The sequence below is a fragment of the Aphelocoma coerulescens genome, chromosome 2 (genome assembly GCF_041296385.1).
Source record: "Aphelocoma coerulescens isolate FSJ_1873_10779 chromosome 2, UR_Acoe_1.0, whole genome shotgun sequence".
Lineage (NCBI taxonomy): Eukaryota > Metazoa > Chordata > Aves > Passeriformes > Corvidae > Aphelocoma > Aphelocoma coerulescens.
The window spans coordinates 29,811,775-29,832,652 of NC_091015.1; the positions used below are offsets into that span (position 1 = coordinate 29,811,775).

The window sequence follows — 20,878 nt, forward strand, 5'->3', positions numbered from 1 at the left end:
CACCTTCACTGCTCTGCTTAGCGAAGACCAAGGACAAATGTCGGGAAAACCTGGAGTGTTTTGCTGCAGGTTGGGAGTAGCCACTAGGAGGGGCTGACTGCCTTGAAGAGAAGGTAGGGATGGATTTACTAAGAATTGCAATTAAAAACGCTAATAAAATAAGTTCAGTACTAAAAGTAGTGCTAAGCTAAGATAAAGTTGAAGTATTTATATATTATTTACAATGGTTACATAATAACTTGTGGGATAAATGCTCTGTTTTATATTAATGTACTTCAAGGCAGCAAAAATATTCAGAGGCCCGATTTCAAAACAAAACTCAGAACACTGCTCTCTCCTATAAGATAAGATTTGATTCATGTCAGTTCTTAGAAATAAATGTCCTGTATTTTATGCACCATTGTAGGACACAGATAAAATAGCTGATTGAATAATGAAAGAAAAAGGTCTCTGTTCTGCCTGTGGTTCAAAGTCAGTGTATATAAAGCCAGGTGGCCTTGTTCATAAGCATGGCTCTTGGACAAAACAGCATCTGTTTTTCCATAACAGCCTTTTTTGCTGCATTATAATCTCTTTGTATATTTAATACCATAAATAAAACACTGGCATAGAAGAGAACTATAAATAAAACACTGGCATCGAGGGGATATGACAAAAGTGATCTCTCAACTTGTTTCTTAATATCAGTGCCATAGTTAAAAGAAAAGTCTGTTCAGTGCCATACTGGAAGGGATGAGGAAGCAACTGCTGCATTCCCTCCAGCCCCCAGACTGGCAAGCAAAAATGGTAATGCTGGGAAAGTTACAAATGGGATTGTTCAGAGTTATTCCTTTTGATTGAGTTTTCCTTTTTCTCCACCTTCACATAGAACTTACTGCTCATGAAAGATGCCAGAGAGATGATGCTGACCTCCTATTAAGAGATATTTTGGAAAAGGTTGCATATTCCAACCAGAGATCAAGCGCCATGACAAACATATGGGGTATTGGTCTTCTGCCTTAATTTACAAGACAGGGAGCGAAAACTTGTGTTTGGTCCATAACTATGATCACTGATATTTTGCCTGACAAAGGACAATTCAGGGAAAATGCATCTTGGACATAATGTTTTTTCTTGTTTAAAAAATGAAGGAGAAAATTTCATTTAGAAAGGTAAACATTAAATATAAACTTTCTTTAATTTAATGAGAGTCTTGAAATCAAAAATATTGCAGCTGCCAAACCATAGTCCAATACATTTTGTGAAACAAGATTTAGTTTAGAGATCTGGGAAAGTAAGAAAGGAAAGAAGAGAATCCTCCATTCTCTAAAGGCAAATTTCAGTGAGAATGGCTATGACCAGTATGAAAAATGGGCTAAGAATATTCTTATTTGGGTGGAGGATGGTAATGATCAGGGTGAAAAGGGACAACATGAGCTGACCATCTGTATTGGACAAAAAGATATATTTTTTTTTTCCATATTCAAAAGTACACTGCTGTGAGTAGGAATCTTTTTCACACTGATGTAATTAGTATCAGCACAAGAAACCTGTCTCCTGTTTCTCTATAAGCAAGGGAAAAAAACCCAACAGTAATGACAATGTAAGAGAATGGTTTCAAAGCAGCCCTTTGCTCTGTGAGGAAGCAAACCGAATACTTTTTTTAAACAGGAAAGATCTCTGCTTCTACTGAGTTCATACAGAAGGTGGTCCTCTGCCTGTCACAGGTTGCCCTGTGACTTCAGTGCTACCTTCATGGTAGGGTGAGGAAGGCTGGAAACTACTGATTTTCACAGAGGCAAGTTCTTGATTTGCAGGGAAGAAACAACTCCTGCTATCAGAAAATTCAATGTATCAATGTAACAAGGGTCTAGGCTTCACAAAATGGCCAGTATCTGCATTCAGAACTTTGTGGGAGATACTTTGAGGCAGTCTGTTACCTTTGAGGAGAGAAATAACACCCAAAACCCATATGGGAACTGGCAGCTCCTGCTTCATTCTCAGCTCAGCTTTAGGGCTGCCTCTCACAAAAACGTCTTTCTGTGCCCAGACCTTGCCAAACTCAGATGGGGTCAACCTAGGGCAATATTCTTCCACACTGAAAATTTAGATACACCGTTTCACAGTACCTATTAAATTAGGATGTCAGAGGAGCTGATATGTGGGATATAGCTGCCACCACTTTGCTGGACCTTCTAAATGTGAAGGTCATTACTCAGGACCTTCTCACTCCTACTAAGGTTTAGGATCCACATAGTGTAGCTGCCTCTTGCAGATACATTTCTTTTGCTGCAAGAGATTCCTAATCCTAGTGAGCTAGAAATGCAACAGGAGGTAGCAGCTATGCAGTATTGCTTGTGAGTGGCAAAGGGTCTTAAAACCCTTAATAATACTAATTAGGTCCTAATTAGTTTACTCAGATATTCCAAATTCCTTCACCACTGGTGATATTGGGAAGCTCAAAGAAAAAGAATGATCATACAGCATGCTATCCTATATCAACTATTTCACCTACATACTCCAGCTGTCTGAAAGAGTTCTTTATACAGACCCTCAAATAGAAAATCAAAGACAGAAGTCAAGTGTCCAGGCTAAACATTTTGAGAGGAGAAAAGAAGATTGTTCAGTCCTACATAGTGGGACCATATATTCATGTTAAGTTTATTAAACAAAGAGACGCATTATGAGCAAAAGTGATGGCTGTCTTACTAGCAAAATAATTCTTTCACTGTGACATCTGAGAGGATGTGTCATTGGTATAACTTGATGCCTGATAATATACCTACTACCACTGGGCCCACTAGCTTCCCACCTACTCTGTCATCTGGCCTTGTGCAGAGATAGAGATTTAAGATACTTAAACGTAGGTGTAAAGTTCCACTTTCTCTCTCTCTCATGTTAGACCTTGAGTTGTATCTGCCATTATTGTGGGGAAGTATCAAAAGTCCTAGATTGTCTAAAATGCTATTTAGCCTCTGTGGAATCTCCCCTATTAGAAATCCAGTAAAGTGCTTTCTTGGACCAACTGGTTATTTGTTGGCAAGTGAATATCAATGATTTCAGCTGTGATGGCTGAATAGTTGCCATCTCTGGTTGCTACCACAGGCAATCTGGTACATCTGAAAATAGCTGGGGCACCTCAATTACTCATGGCCAAAGTCACTTGGCTTATAGATCATTAGCAGCTTGCGTTAAGCAGCAAGGCTTTGGGGAGCTGGGAGATGGGTGTGCATTGTTCTTCACTGGTATGCAACCTTAGTAGCTGCCTTCAGGACTTCTATCTGTACCTGGATGGTGTCCTGTTAAAAAGATTGTTTCTCAACTCATTGTGACAATTTTCCTTGCACAGAAACCACCTGTTTAAAATTGTTTTGAATGAACTGTAATTTGAACTTGACAATATTAGAGTACAAAAAGTCTCCATCAAAAAGAGAAAGTTGTTCTTTTGGTCTAAGTTTGCTGGGCTTCTTAATATGGATCCACTTGCTCTTGACAGCAAAGATCCTTCACACTAACACAAAACCCTGAATAAAATCAGAGATTAGTAGCTGTAACAGAAACATGACAACTCTTCATTCCTCTTTGAGTGAGATTTAGTGTTTAAAATGCAGTTGACCTAATTTTGCTTGGAAAATCTCTTATTCTTTTTATCTATGTTTTCATGAAAAAGTTTTTTTCAAAATAAGTCTTTCCCATCCTGGTATGGGAACTTTTCTTTCATCTTCCCATTCTTTTCTGTGAGGGTGCCATGTAACTTGACAAGCTCATTCTGCTAAACCCTTTCACTTTTATTCCACTATGGAAAATAACGTGGCTGGGATAAAATCGGGGAATAAACTGTGCTAAATTCCAGTGTCAAGTCAAAATGCACGGTTTTCATTCAAACATCAAATGCATAGTTTCCACTGTGATAAAACCTTCATTTTGCATCTGTTCATACCTGTATAGACAAAAAATGTTAATTGTAGGTATCCACAATTTAAAACATTTTTGAATTATGAACTTTTATTTAAAATAATAATTCTAAAAATGTAATCTTGCTTGTGTGAAAGTTTCATATTACGGTTAATGAGTCCAAGTTCTTTGTGGCCTTACATAAGACTCTACTGATTTCAGGAGGCTGAAGTTCTGCCCCATAAGTACTAGCAATATGAATCCTAAACACTGTCTAGTTTCTTAACTTTAGAATTTTAAAATCTCTGTGAATAAATTCACCAGGAAAGCACATAAAGCTGATGATTTGATAGACTGGGAGGTGCCAACCTTTTCTGAAAATGATCCCTGGTGTTGCAGCCACTATTATACATGAGAAGAGATCTTTTTAGAAGCTGGGTAAACTTGATGCATCCAAAATCATTAAACACCTGTTCCATTAATGACATGGAATTTGTCCTGTGTACACTTGCAGCAGATTCCATCTGACAGTTCATCTGAGAAAATTGGGCCTAAAAAGGAGGGCAGAGGTCCTCAGCTAATGAGCAAGTGGAGGTTCTGATCTATTAGGTGAGATAGAAACTACCCTGTCTTTGAGACTTAAAATATGACTGGGGCTTTGGCCTTGTTTTAAAACATTTATGAATCACTGCCTTAATCCTGCAGGACTATTCAATTGAAATCAGTGGAACTATTCACAGGAGTAAAAGATGTACTATTGGGCTACAGCAGTGTGTTCCCCATGACATCATTAAGTCATTCTCCACCTCTCAGCCTTTCTTCCTCAGCACACTGGCTCATCATTCAGGGAGGGTGTGTTAGTCTTGCTTAGCCCTCGCTTAATTTGAGAGAAATGTGCTAAGTGAAGATTGATTCTTTGTAGCAGGAATTCTTGACTAATAGAAAAGCCACCTTTTTTTTCCTAACAAAAACTTCTTTTCTAGGTAAAGTCATAGCACAACATGCTTCACATGCTTAGGTGAATCTTTTTTGCCAGAAATGTCAATATTATCAAGTTTATAAATTCCATTTCTCTAAAATATTAATGAAAATGACTGTGAAGATTATTATTATTATGGGAAAGCAGGTACGTTCAGAGAAAAAACCTCAGTAAAGTATATTTTGCAGACTTCAATAACCATGTAAAAAACCCCAAAAAACAGTGAATTGAAACTGCAGAAAAGTTTGACTGTGTGAAATAGCTACTAACAGAATTGGGGCGCTGTGTTGCAGTGATGTCATCCTGGAGCTGCACTGTTCCTCTATTTTGTTCTCTGTGTTTTGACTCATTTCAAAATGTGTGTTGACCCCGAGAAAACCTTGCTAAAATCTCACAGGCACTTATCTCCACTTAATCTCTCAGAAGCACAGCCACCAAAACAGTAGGTATTTATGTTTTGCATTTATGTGACTGATAGAATTTTGGGCTAACAGTTTTTAGAATGAGACTTGGTAATTTACTCTTATCATCTGGTACTCAGTGAGGTGGTTGAGGTATGGTATACTTGGGATATCATTACACTTTAAAGTTACCAGTATTTCAGAGGGAGGAATGTAAAGAGGCAAATGGACTGCGACTGTAAGTGCTATCACTGACAGAGTGGTGGCAGGCCCACAGTAACGAAAGGCTCCAAAAGTACAAGCTGAACTGAAGACACAGACACAGACAATGTGGTTAGAAAGGCCTTTACAGACATCTCTTTCCTCAGTCAGGCCAGGAGGACTGATGTGAAGGATAGTGTTTGGTAGGTCACATGCAACTCCTTTCTCATTGCTAAACATGCTTGGACCTCCACTGTTGCACTGTTACACTGAGCCCCTCCATTAGGGAAGAACATGAGATATTACAGATACTACAGGTAGCAGATATTCCTATATGAATTATGTATTATTGTATTATAATAATGTATTATGTTCTGTAATTATTTTAAAGACCAGATGTAAACAAATGCAGCATTTTTTTCTCCCTTGTGGATTCTCATGGATTTTTGTGTTGTATATATAGCCCTGCACAAAAAGTAACCATTCAGCTGCATTATCATCCATTACCAGCATTGTTTTTCAAGACACTCTTGTTTGGGCGAACATTCTTTGCCTTTAATCTAAGACTTAGTTGGTGCAAGAAATATCTGGCTGGAAGAATGATGCAGACATAGTTTCCTAACAGGAGTACAGTTTCCATCTCCAGAAAGCATTTTATCTGTACAGTTCATGTTAATATAATAGGTAAACTACAAACAGTATACCATGTTTTGTCAGTGTAATCATCTAATTAGGGTGTTTGCTACATAAAAAATGTTACAGGTCCAAACTGGAAGTTTTAACTGTTGTCCTAGCTCCTAGCTTAACAGAATTATTTACTGCTGGTCTGCTTTTTATGATTAATATACACCATGTTGATTTGGTGTGTTAAAGGTAAGCAACATGGCACTAGCTCCTGCATTCCTTGGATGGTATATGATAAAGACTAGCCTACCTTACAAATGTGGACTCAGGGAAAATAAAAATAGCCAATGTACTGACAAAAGATTTTATTTTCTATTGCACAGCTTGAATTGTTTCCCACTTAATGTGTGACAAAACAAATCCTATTTTGTGGCTTCTAAGTCCAAGAAGTGCAAATGCTGTTTTCACTTAGTTTATTAAACAACTCTGGTTTTACAGAGTAAGAGAGTATTATTTCAGATTGTGCTATTTTAGCTGACTCTATGAAAAGAACTATGCATTTTTTATCTTGTCATCTTTACCAAAGCGTAAGAATTTTTGTTCAATCCTAGATCATATGGACTCTCTTTTCTGAACCTGCTGACTGACATCAACGGCAGCCTTGCTAAGGCAAAGTAAATGTCATGAAATATTTTGTTCTACCGCAGACAGTGGCAAATAATTGGCATCTGTTTTCTGTTGTCTAGCTGCTATTCTGTTTTCTAAACAGAAACTTCCATTTTTCATCTAATTCCTTGATGAATTCAGTCTCTTATGGGACTGAAAAAATTGCAAGAAAAAAAATGAAATATTTTGTTAGAGGAAACCTAAATAATTTCATAGTGATTTCCATGTAATTAATTATCCAAACTGGTTGGAATTTCTTAAAATAAACCAAATAAAAACTCAAGAATGTTTATCTTGACAAATGGAAAATTCTTCAGCTGAGTAATATAATTATTTCTGTGTTTGCCTGGATATTTTTGATAGATTCTATTGTAATTCAGTCACTTTTGTCATCAGCTTTACTGTTTTACCAAAATACAGCATAATTTCTGTGCACACAGTAGGAGATTTTTCAATTGTATCCAACTATTGGCTAACAGGATATAAAATACTTATCAAAATACCTATTCAACTCCTTATTACTAAAGCTTTAGAGCAGATAAAACAGCACTCTGACTTCAGGAATTCTTTTGGCTAAGCATATGACATTAACACTCATTAATATGCTTTCAAATATGTTGGCAGAGTGGTAATAAAATTAACACTTTCTAATTTTTATATGCAAACTAAGCCAAAGTGCATTTGATCTTATGACTACTTAGCAGTGTGCATGATACTTAAAATATCAACATAAATGCTGAATAAAAATATTATCTCTTTATTAAGTGAAGACATGGTTGCATCTTATGTTCTAAACTGATATTGTTCAGCTGCATAAGAAAAATGTGTGATGAAAGACTAACAGTCAGCAGGATAAGAGAAAAAATCAGCTTTTTTTTTTACACCTAAGTGTTTCCACAGTTTATCTTAAAACACCAAATAACACACAGAAAATTAATTCCAGTTTTTATATTTACTGTTTGCCACATAGGTAAAGTCTCAATAGTCATTGAATTTTATGGGCAATATTTACCTAGAGTAATGCAAAAATCAGATACATTTTCTGCATTATTTTGAAGCAGATCATCATACTTACATTAACAGTGGAATCTCTTCACAGCACACTTTTCAGTAAAATTCAAATTCTTGAATTTGTAAGCTACATTTTTACAAAATAATTGATAAATTTAATCACTGCTATGAAATGAAGATACAGTTTTAGGTGCAACTCTTTTTTTATTTATAAGCAATATAAATTAAATATAGAGATATTTTGAAGATAAAAATATGTATATGTAAATGGATATTTGCTTCCAGTGTCCTGAATCTGGAAGCTTGTTTATATGGCATAAGCTAAAATTTTTTGTGGAATCATTGTCCTTTCATGTATAGTATATGTGAGACATTTCTCTCTTGGTCCTATCCCATGGCTTGTGTGAATTACTGGGGTTTTTTACTGTCTAGTGCCTAGCAGATTTAGGACCCACATCTCTGCAGATCTTTATCAGATACTTTACCACATAATTGTGGTCTAGGGCAGCGACATGTGTCAAATACATTTTTGGTGAAATACTCTCCATTATAACTTCAAATCTTCTAATATCAGAACATGGACTACAGTGTTTCAAACTGATTTGATATTTTGAGAAATTTTCATGTGTTTTGCTATTCTGATTGAACATAAGAATAGAGAAGGAAACTAAAACAAATTTGTTCTGAAGGAAGAACAAATGCTTGTGGTTTTTATAGAAATTTTTGAATATATTATGATTCACTCTTTGTGTATGACATCTGAAAAAGAGTTGGTCTATATTTTTTTCAACTTTAAAAACTGATCTACTAAAAAAATATTTTATGACCTTTTAACATTCATGGCTGTAGCACCACTGTCACTGTGACAGTGATATCCTACTGTGATTTACAGCAAACAGTTTTTGAACTCTTATCAAAGCATAAACATATTGCTACCATTCTCTCTATCATGGAAACAGGTACAATGAAGCATTGCCCAGGTGTGGGGCCCCCACATAAGAAGAATGTGGATCTGATGAAGATGATGAGAGGACTGAAGCACCACTCCTATGAAGACAGTCTGAGAGAGTTGAAGTTGTTCAGCCTGGTGAAGAGAAAGGTCTGGCACCTTCCAGGGCCTAAAGGGGGTCTACAAGAAAGTTGGAGAGGTACTTATTGCATGCACTTATAGGACAAGGGGTAATGGCTTTAAACTGAAGAAGGGCAAGTTTAGATTAGATATAAGGAAGAAATTCTTCACTATGAGGATGGTGGAGCACCAGAACAGGTTGCCCAGAGAAGTGGTAGATGCCCCATCCCTAGAAATGTTCAAGGACAGGCTACATGGGACTTTGAGCCACCTGGTCTAGTGGAACATGTCCCTGCCAATGGCAGGAAGGCTGGAATTAATGACCTTTAAGGTTCCTTCCAACCAGAACCATTCTGTGATTCTATGACCATTAAAAATCTTAGCCTGTAGTAGAATCTTACTCTGTGTGAATGCTCTGGCCAATTGAAATTTGCACATTCACATTTTCCTATGAAGTGCAAATCATGCAAGGAAACTTTGCTATGCTATGACACTAATTATTAAACTGCAGTATACATTCTAAGAGGTACAGTGGCATAACATAATTCAGTGAAAAGGCAGAAGGTTTTCATGTTTCTTCTAGTTTAATAGAGTAGAACAGGTTCTAATGAATTTTGGGGTGTTGTCACCTAAATTTTTTTTGTAAACAATTTTAGGAACATTATTTTCATAATACAGAACCTAAATTTCTTGAACTTATTTTGTTGCAATGCTATTAAGATGTATTTTGCAGTTCTAGCATTTTTTCCCCACTGAAGATATTGTAGTCCTACAGTATCTAAGAAATTAATACTCCTAAAAATTCCTTTTTTGAATGAACTCAGTGAAACTTTTATATAGCATGTTCTATACACCATATAGCATGGTTTTAGAAAGTGCCATTTATTCATCTACCTTCCCTCCTCTGAGGATGGTGACATCTAAATCCCTTGTAAGGTTTATGGTTTTATTTCTTCCTTAGCAATAGGTTTATGTGTGGTTCCTATGAAATCGTAAAATCATCAGGATCAAGAACTAGAATTTTCATAAGAAGTGTGCAATTATGAGGAAATGTACCATTAACACTGAAATAGTTCAAGACAAAGAGTATTTGGCGATTTTGAGAAATCCAGAAAGAAAAGGATTCTGCAATTTCACTCCCCAAAATTGACATGATGGGTTTTACTTTTGAGGCTTCTCTGCTTCATTTTAGTTGTTTTGACTTATTATTTTATTATTTTACATGTTACTATTTCCTTCTACCACCTGAAATGACTGATTTCTGCCCCCAGGTAAATTGCTTCCTTTTCTGATGTCTTTTTTTTGTAGATCAGAGTTCCAATATGGCCATGGTCTTGAAAGGGAAGCACCTAATACACAGCTCATTTATCAAGGCAAAAGTGTTTAACTATGACCCTAAGCACATGCTGCTGCTTGTTAGTTTAACTGAAGCTACACAAACATGATAAAAGGTAACTGACCTTTATTCTGTTCTCTAGGTATCTGTTTGATGATGGTCTCACTTTGTCCAGAGGTTTAACAAGTGTTTACTTTTTAACTAACTCTCTGATTACATGATCCTCTTTTCCCTGACTCTCTTCCTTCATCATATGATACAGCTTTTTCTCAAGTCTCTGACATTTCAAGTGAGGGTCACTATATTTATGCAGTGCCAAGAACTAGGAACAGTCTTATGGGCTGAGTGTGCTCTTCCCCATTGTTCTGCAAATTAGTCAACATGAAACCAAATAGTGATAATGTGTTGTTATGATTAAGGTTAATAAGCTACTGATTATCGCCATAGACTACAGTTCCAGACACATTATTTAAATGGAATGCTTTTTGAACAAGTTGATAAAAGATCCAAATTTCCCCCTGTTGTGATAAAAGATGTTCTAAGTCTTTAGAAAGATAGGGAAGCATTACACAACAGGAACAGTTTACTCTGTCCAATACATTACTGATTTATCTTATGGTGACAATAGCACACTACAACTCCAGAAAACATTGTCTGCTAACAAAAGGATGCTCCTCTATGTCTCTGAGACTAAACCTCTTGAAAAAAATGCTTGTGTTATAAAACCTATTGTTACCTGTCTGGTGTGTGCAACAAATTTAACAAATTATTGTGTTCAGTTAACCTTGTTTTCTAAGCTTAATCAACATACAAGGCCACTAGTTTTATGTAATTTGGTCTTCACTAGCATGACCAATCCTCAATAAAACCACTGAAAATAGGACAGTTTAAAAATTAAAAAAAAATTTCCCAAACCCAACCAACAAACCTAACCAAAATTAACAAAAAGTTTTAATGAATAAACTTTAAAATACCTCAGTAACCTTTACTTATATGCTCATAAGATACATAAATCTCAGACCAGACATAATTTTTTCTTTATAAATTATATTTTTTTTTGCTCAGTAGTAGTTTTACAACTCATTGAAGATCACTTTCATGTTTGGAAGTATTGACCAGAATACATTTTTCTTCTCTAGCTCTTGAAGAGGATACTCTCCTTTGAATTTCTCTGTCAAATCTAGACTTCTCTTAATGAAAATGGTTTCTGCTACGTTTTTCAATAGTCCCAGGGAAAAAGACAAAAACCAAAAAAACAAACACAAAAAAACCAGCACAAGAACTTGAAAAGCTTTCTCTGACTTTTTAGCCAAGTATTCTGATGGCTACCAACTGGGTCATTACTGACAAGCTTGTATTTTTACGCTTTATCGCACCAATTGACACTCACAGACCCTAAAGAAGAGTAGCTGAACATCGAGCTGAGAAAGGGCACTTGTTCTGCCAAAACAAGCAAGGTGCATGGTGCAAAAGTGCTTTGACAATCAATTATTAAGAATCCGGAGATGACAACTCATATACATGTATGTAAGTCTATAACCTTTGAGCATTTAATCCCCAGGGATCACAGCAGACAGTGGCAGAAAGGATCAAGGTCACTGATAATGAAGTCAACGTGATGGTGAAGACCAAATACAATCTAGTCTATCCCTGAGAAAGGAAAGCTTGCAGTGACTTTGTTTAACTCTGTAGTACTGTACATGAAAAAAGGCAAGTTAAATTATCAAGTCCTTTTCTTGCCTTAGTTTAGAGAAGTCCATCCTGCTTCAGTTAATGTTTTTGTTGCAAAGCAGAAATGTGAATTACTAAGCTCTCAAGTTCCAACCATTTATTTTTCAAGCATCTCTTGCTTCCTTTCTTTATCCTTGACCGTCACCTCAAGGTATATGAGTCTTATGAAGTCATTCAAAAACCAGAAAAAATTGGAAGTCTGATATTTGACTGTCAAACTGTGATTTTTAAGCACAGAGGAAAATCCAAGTTGCATACTTGTATCACAGGGTGTTTGTATGAGAGAGAATTAGTACGATAATTTGTTATCCTCTGCGTTTTTAAAGATGAGTTGAAAATTTTCTTTACCTGGAGTGATATTGGAAATAAAATATTTTACTGTTGTAGCTGAATGCAAAGTTAGAATTCAAGAGCTGGTGCTGCAAATATTCAATTGTTCTTGTGCAAAATAGGCACTTCAATAAATGATATCCCATGATATGTGTCCCAGCATGTCTCTACTATTTAGGCAATTTGTTAAACCTATCTATAGTTACCTATCTAGAATAATTAGCCCAATGATCCACTCTGATCACTGAAATGATCCCTATCACAGTTAAGATCCAAAAATGTCCTTTCTAAAACATCAGTCCAAAATTCATAAGAGAAAATTAGGGCTGCAAAATTCACATACTGACAAGAATTCTGGAAATTATATACCACATGTACACAAGCTTTGTTTTCATTCACAGTACTTTCAAAAAATGTAGCCCATTATAATGTCATGAGCTAGATTAGGTGTAAAATCAGGTCTTAAAATATATCAGACAGATACAAGCAGACAATCCATCTTTTTTGTTAAGATAATTCTCTCTTCCATTTCCTCTAAAAAAAAAGAATCTTGTACAACAAATCTGAAAACTTGCTTAAAACCTCAAATGAAAGTGGTTTTTTTTATAATTTAGAAAATACAAAGGAAACTACATTGTTTAGGAGCCAAGAACTGTGATATCATTGCAAGAAAATTAAAGAAGACACTTGGTGTGACCTATGCAGTTACAGTGTTTAACCATGTCAGTCAAGTCATGTGTGTTCTGTGCATGTGCAGTACCTCATGAGACATTAAATACAAAGTTATGAACTCTGAATCAGAATTTACTATAAACTGCTATGGGCTGGGAGAAAAATTTGGAGAAGTATCACTATGTGTTTATTATGTTTTTACATTTTTTTCTAACAGGCAGGCACTATTAGTCACTAATAGTCAGTGGCTGAGATATTGGACTACATGGCTCCCTTTGAGTTCCTGATTAACTACAGCCTTTTAGGCCTTCTCTTGTCACAGGCCTCAGACAGTACAAATGGGATTTGGAGTCACTGAAGCACCCCTTTTGTTTGCATTGGCAGATTTTGTAGTTGTGGTGGGAATAGAAGGGCCTCCTCCCTTGACAGCCCTCTTTCTCTAAGGAGTGGAAAGAGAATGGAAAAAGACAAGCCTACTGCTTGGTCATACTGGGGATATAAACTTCTCCTGAAGTATTTCAGAGTTGCTCCCTGGAACAAAAGGGGAGCAGGGAAAGGATGTCTCTCGGGAGTCATAATTCATGTTCCACTCTGCTTATTGAATGGGGCAGCTCCTTGAAAGATTCATAGATTTTAAGGTCATTTATGATTGTCTTCTCTGCCTTGTGTGACACAAGCCATAGAATTTCATCCCTTCAGTGTTGCTTTCCAACCCATTAGTATTATATATTACTCCAAGTATATATATACTTAATGATTCTCCAGTAATAAAAGAAATAAAAATTTAATGGCCATAAACACAGCAACTTTTCTAGGGCTAGTAAAGACCAGATAGCGTAGTGTCGCTTGTCAAGTTTTAATTTGAGAGGAAAAATATATACCTAAAAATACTTTGAATGCCCCTGGTAGGCTTTCTTTGTGTAAATTGAAGGCAGTGAAGGGAAACAAAGAGGCCTGTCCTATTATCTCTCTGTTTGGGGAAGAGTATCCATTTTCCCATCTGTGCTGGCAGTGCCCTTTGCTGAGTTACTGCCACAGATGTAAGCAAAGGGGCACAGAGAAGGAGTAGAAGTGGCAGTATTATCATTGTAGAAGATGAATGTAGTGGCACTTCTAATTTATTTAGTATTCAGGATTTCGACTTTAATTAGGATTCTTTTGTCACATCATTCATCAAATGCACTTGAAAGAGATGGAAATTAACACCAAAGTTTCTGTTGCCTCAGGCATGCTTTTAGTACTTCTACTCATTTTGGTTTATTGTTGTTCAGATCAGTGAAATAGTTTAGTTGTGATAGTTCACTTAGCTGTAACTGGGTTTCAAAAGAGGTGGAATGCTCTTAACATGCTCTTAAAAAGTGATGGCTTGTGAAGCCACTGTAGCTCCTAAAACCTCCTTTATAAAAAAAAAGTTCTTTCTCTCAATCTTTCTCTACCTCTCTCTCTCTCCCCCTCCCCTTTTTATATGACTGACTTCTGAGTTGTTAACGTATATTAGGTTTTACTCTAAGAAGTAATTTTTGATAAATTTGTTAATGGCTAGAATGCTAGTAAGTCACAGACTTACTTATAAATTGCACATGTTTAGATGAAATAACTTACTTGTTGAAATAATTTCGGTTAGGATGAAGTTTAACATAGCTACAAAAGTATTGTGTGCATGGGGAAAAGTTTGTATTAATTATTACTCCAGCTCCATGCCTGCTATTGTAAAATGTACACTGTTCTGGCACAAGGGGAGCTGCGTTGATATATGAGCGCTCCTTATATTCAAAGCTTCCAGCTCGTATAGCATGGGTCCAATCAGACATTTGAATGAAAAGAATGTGAACCTATATTGAAGTCTGAGGCTATGCAACTTATCAGCAAGGTTATTTCTGTCAGCACGAAAATCATTAGCCTATGCCCAAAAAATCATACTTCGTTGAAAAGCAAAATGTTTATTAAGTGAGTATTTCCGGGAGCTCTGTGATTAATGAAGCCTGGTTTATGCTGCTTGTGGAGATGAACTGCATAGTCTAAGCAAGTGCAAATTCCAGCAGTAAGTTCTCCTACAGTTTTGGGTTTTTGAAAATTCCCTTCTGCATTCACAGATGTCCAGTGAGGTGTAATTTTGTATAGACTTTTCATAAGTAGCATCTCTCTCTCCCTCTCTTCTCCTCTCTCCCTCTCTCCCGGTTGCTGAACTTCAGAGAAAATCAATAGCAAAGTTCAAAGAACTTTGTCCTTTTTTGTGCCATCTTCTCAATATGTACCTGAAAGTTAACCAGATAAAGAAGCAGAAACTTTTTCAGATATCCATATTTCATAGGAAATGTTGCTCATACACAATTGGTAATACTTTGGGATATTTAAAACTGGCATTCCTATTATCAAATCTTTTAAATAGGGCTGGAATATATCTCCAGCTTTTCATTTACATTACAGGAGCTAGAAATTATATTTCAATAAGGCAGACATTCTATTAGAAAACATTTGATGTTGCCTGTTAGAGGTACAGGAAGGTTATAACAATCCCAAGCCTAAAGCACAGTCAGTGCTTTAAAATCAAAGATAAGTTTCTACTCTACAGAATGTTTAGCAAAGTTTTTAAGGGAGCCATAAAGTGATAAATAAGAAACATTTGAGAAAACTAGAATTACCTATAAGCTCATCCACCCTGGCTGAATCAGGTAAACATTTCAACTAACATTAAGTGGGAGTAAGACCAAACTCCTTACAGGTTTTTGAGCACTACCAAAGAAACCAGACACTTTGTACACCATCACTCAAATACAAGAAACTAATGAGTTTCAGTACCCTTTCTTTGCCCTCACTGACTTCTGCAGTATATAAAACTTGAAGTATAGTACAGTATTTCTAGGAACTCAAAATATATATTTTAGTTATAATGCTACTAAAAATAACAGTCTCCATGTTTAAGGAAATTCAGCTAGTTACAGATTGTTTCAAATAAGTGGTGCTCTTAAACACAAGTATTTTGGTGAAATAATAGTGGAGATCAGTTTAGTCTTAAGGAAAAACCTTGGCAACAGGAACTGGTGGCTAAAAGATCTCCTTTATAATAGGACTTCACAAACGCACGTTTTGTGGGTGCCTAAAGCCAGTTCTGAGTATAAATAAACTGTAGCTCTGAGAATATTATCTATGCCTTGTACTTCAGAGCTGTCAGTCAGTATTTTTGATCATTAGCCATCTGTGATTATCTTAATTTTTGCCAGCAGGAGAAGGAAATCTTTTCCACCAGGGAGCTCTGTTATTACAATATAATTTATATGTAAAGAGCTCATTTCATTAGAGGGAAAAAAACCACCAACTTTTTACATAGGTTTCGTGGGGTTTTTTTAGTTTAAAAGAAACTTTTAGCATTAATTATTTTGCTTTTTTTAATATATATATATATATATATATATATATATATATATATATATATATCCTTGGCATGGTCCATGTAAAAACAATTAACATCATATTGGTGGATTAACAATAACTCTGTCTTTATTTTAGTTTTTGTTTAACATCCATTATGAAAGATTAAGAAACTGAGTCAATCACAGACCTGAAGCATTTAACTAGAGAAATTATTACTTTTTAGTTTCACTCAAAATTATTGTACTTGAGAACCTAACAATGACTTTACCACATGCCAGTTAAAATTCTTAAAGGGTCGTTTTAGATTTCCCTCCCAATCGTCTGTTCAAGGAATGATTTTACAGTGACCTTGTTTTTAGAAAGACTTGCTGAAATGAAAATGCTGCACCTGCCTGATCTACTAAAATGAAGCACTACCTGTTGTAGTATAAACCCCTATTTTTATTGGTGTTGTAAATGCTGACATTATAATCTGAGTAAATACCTTCATAAGGACACTAATATAAAATAAATCACTTTATAAACTTTACTTGGGTAATTCTAGCTTTTTTACAAACTATCCCAGTTTGTCAATGGTGCTAAGAATCTGTTGTCACTATTTTGACCTCAGGTATTTGTCATCTTAAAATTGGAAAATATTCAGGTGAACATTAAAATAAAATCAGAATCAGTATGACTGTCTACACAAGATGCCTGTGTTTAATATCCTCAAAAGATGAGGGAGGTCTGTGTATACCAAGAGGACACTATGGTTTCATAAGTGTACATGCAATGAAAATTGACTACTGAATTTTAATTGCCCTTTTTTTATATAACTAAGTTTTGAGGCTGTGACTACATTGCATTCTCGAACTTACATTATGTATTTGACTTCTGAATTTTAATGAATTCCATGGTCTAACATATAAGGTCAGATGAATAGTCACTGTCAATTGTACACAAACTTTAGCATTAGCAGAGTGTTTCTGGTCTGCTCTATCTGATCATATGGATTTGTGACATAGAGATATGTTGCAGATAACAGCTTTTCCAGCATCTTTAATCAGTAGGATGAAGTGCATTTTAGTAAAAAGTGTGAGAATCAGTTATAAAAGCTCCCTAATTAAAAGAAAAATACTCACATTTTTAAAGACATATACTTTTTCTCTAGTTACAGTAAGAGGCAACCAGCAAGGATGAAAAAGATATATGTAAAAAGGAAGAAAATTTTGATGCCACATTTAATTACTGGTACTAACAATTACAGTTGGACTCAGTGTTCAAATCTTGCATTCCCAGCTACCTTGGATTTGCACATTCATATCACCTCACTAGTGTGCCAACTGATTCTTCACATGAAGATCTCTAAGCAATAGCACTAATGGAAAACATTTATTTTCCCCCCTCTTCAACCTCTTTTTTGACATCCAGCAAGGGACCTTTTTTTTCAGCATTTTCAGTGCTGTGTAATACAAGATTCTCTCTTCACAAACATGTAGAAACCTACACTATTAGTAAAACTCACCAAAAATAAATATATGAGGCAAATTACCTGTCTTGAGTACCTGATGATCACACTCACACTACAAACAATGGAGTGGGATGTAGGGAGATTGGCTGCCTCAGGCTTGCTCTTGTCCAGTGCTATGAAGTGACAGCTCTCCTGTACCTTCAACTCTGAGTCAGTTTTGTTCAGAAGGAACCAAATCCACTGTGCAACCCACAGAAATGTAAAGTGGAACAGCTGGGACATTCACTTCAGGAGAGCAGGGAATATCTAAAATAAAACACTAATGCAGACACACACCTTCACTGAAATTGGCCAGTGAGTATGTTGATATAAGGATAGGAATATTTAATGTAGCTACGTCACAAGTATATTATAGCTTAAAAAAGTGTCAGTTAAAAGGTTTATTTAAAATAACATTATGTAAGCACCTCTGAACATATGACAAGTTTTGGATAAAATACCTATTGAAAAATGCAACAGCTTGTGAATTATATAGCTAACAGAGTAACAGAAGAATTGAACAGTGCAAGGCTTTCCACATTTTTTAAACAAAACTGCCTTCACAATGTGTCCTGGTTCTGTTAAACAACTTGGGGCAAGCTAAAAGTAATTCACTTCTTACATCTTTATTGCCAAATTTGATTTGATTTGATTGAATCTATATTTATCCTCATGTGTCTCCTGGAGCACTTGTGAACTTTCATCATTCCAGTCTATCAGGACAAATCTGCAAGTAAAAAACTCACTTTTATCAGCAGGTATTCAATGAATGGCAGGTGGCAAATAAAGCACTTAATGGATTGTTTTAATTGCATTTCTCTCCCATCTTCCAGAACTTGAGAAAGTTTTAGAAAGCTGGAGAGGAGCAGGATGGGTTTATTTTCTTCTTTGATTTTGTTCCAACACAGCCTGCTTTCAGAAAAAAAACTTGCTGATAGAATTTAATTGCCTTTCATGTATGGATGATATTTAAACTGGTACAACAAAGGGTATATTGTAGTGCAGCAAGAGATGTACATCACAAGTATGAAAGTAAAGAGTTAAATTTGCTGTACCAACTCAAGTACATAAAGAAGCTTTTAACCTAAGTCAGTTGGCAAGGAGTGAGAACAAAATTCTTTTCACTCGGAAATTAAATAGAAATTAAAGTTAACAGGTTTAGCTATAGCTATGTTTTCTGTCATTGGTTCATTTCATAGAATTAAGTTAATACAGTGCTACAAGAAAATAATTAACTGGAAAGTTCAGTGTTCAACTCAACCCCTTTTTTTCTCTTCACTGTTTTCTTACAGGTTCCTTGTTTTGTGCGACAAAGAGAGCACAGAAGAGAACACACACCCTGTATTAATGAGTATTTGAGGTTGGGAGAGCCCAGATCAGAACATACATTCCTCGGTGAATGAAGCTGCTGAAGTTTCCTGACATAATCTTTGTCTACGACAACAGCAATTTTGAAAAACACCTAATTTCAAAATAACCATGCTTGATATCTTTATTTTCAAGGATTTTGACTGAGATTCTAGATCTGAGAAATTTAGCCTGTGAAATACCAACTGTTTTCATGGGAACATGTGAAGGAATGTTTCGGTGTATATTTGCAGCAAGAAGCTTTATTCTGTAACAATTTCATGCTGATGAAGTATCTCTATAGAACCATAAAGAGATAGTGCAGTCTGGAGATATGAGCAGACTGAGGATCAAGGGTTAGAAGTGCACCATCCTAGCTTAATCTTCTTTGCCAAGTGAGGTGAGTGATACTTGGTTGTTTTTAATACCATGAAAAGCCTTAGGCAGTGAGACTGTGATGCAGAAAACTTAAAGGAAAATATATCGATAAATTAATCAACTAAAAAAAGTGAATCTGGAACTTGAGTTCTCTCCGTTGTTCAGAATTGACATGGAGACAGTGAGACTGAGGCCTGTTTCATTTTTTGAGTTCTAATTGTCCAGTATTGGACAGCATGAATTTCTGCAATGCCCAGTTGGCATTGAGGCATTTGAAAGAGCCTAAAAGAGTGTTCACCCTGGTGTGTTATCCAGTACCAAACAGCAAAAAGTGTTGATCTGAGAATAATCATTTTCTAAAATCAGGAGTGAACCAGCATTTCAGGCCAACAGTTCAGGGCAACTTGGAGATTTTCCATGAAGACAGGGGTTGGCTCTGTTCTTCTCTATTTGTTTTCTTCCCTCTACCCTCACCCAGATTTACAACTCTTCTCCATGCCTCTTACTCTATGGAACTTGAAGGTATACTGTGTCTTCTATGGGGAGAAGTACTCCATTAGAGTTTTCTGAAGTGATGTTAATATCCAATACGTTTGTTTAAGATCTAGCCATTTCATATCCTAGCCTTTAGATTTTAAACATAAATTCAAATCCTTAGAAAAATTATTTTGCAACAGCTTAACTTGTCCATCCAATGTTCATTTGCTTCATATGTCTCAGTTAACTGTTAGGTACTTGGGAAAGACCTGGGATTCTACATCCCAGAAAAGTCACAAGAGACAATTTCCTTGAGAAAGCTTGACAGTGTCCTTTTCCTCAGGTTCTGAGAGGTGAATGATGTGTGAAGAGATGTGGACTGATGTGTTTTCCTTTCCATTTTCATTTACAGATATAATCCCCTGAAGATGGAGGCAGGTTTCTCCCGTGGTTCAAGTGCTAACCTAGGACTCAGAAGAGAAGGGTTCAATGTCCTGCTGTGCTGCAGACTTCTGGAGCAAGCAGTGATATTTCATTTCACCGTCCCTGAAAAAGGCATCAGTTCATCTCTACTATAGGGATTTTATTCAGGTAAAAAAATGCAAATATCAATGTTCTTAAGAAGAATACATTTAAGGTATACTTATATAAGAATTTGTCTAGATGCCTCTATATTTAGTAATTTTAGCTAAAGATCGTAGCCTTTATTCAAGTCTGAGTTTACAGTGTTGACTGTATTAGGAATTTTTCTTGACTACGTATGAAAAAAAAAGAGTTATTACTCTGGAACTTAACAAGATACGTTTATTCCATGGTAAAGGAGGAAGTTTATTTCCAAGGCCAGTAGCAAGCAAATGTATTATTTAAAAAGGAAAGAAAATACAGCCTGCTGGGCATTCCTTTGCTTAGAGGAGTTCTTTGT

The 20,878-nt window shown here is 35.9% G+C and overlaps 1 long non-coding RNA gene across 1 annotated transcript; it reads left to right on the top strand.

The window, feature by feature from the left end:
• Positions 1 to 8,847: 8,847 nt before the first annotated feature.
• LOC138105662 (uncharacterized) lies at positions 8,848 to 20,507 on the top strand. The gene is made up of 4 exons (XR_011148603.1): positions 8,848 to 8,903; positions 10,133 to 10,275; positions 19,047 to 19,501; positions 20,369 to 20,507. It is a non-coding gene; the product is annotated as an uncharacterized lncRNA (long non-coding RNA).
• The last annotated feature ends 371 nt before the right edge of the window (positions 20,508 to 20,878 follow it).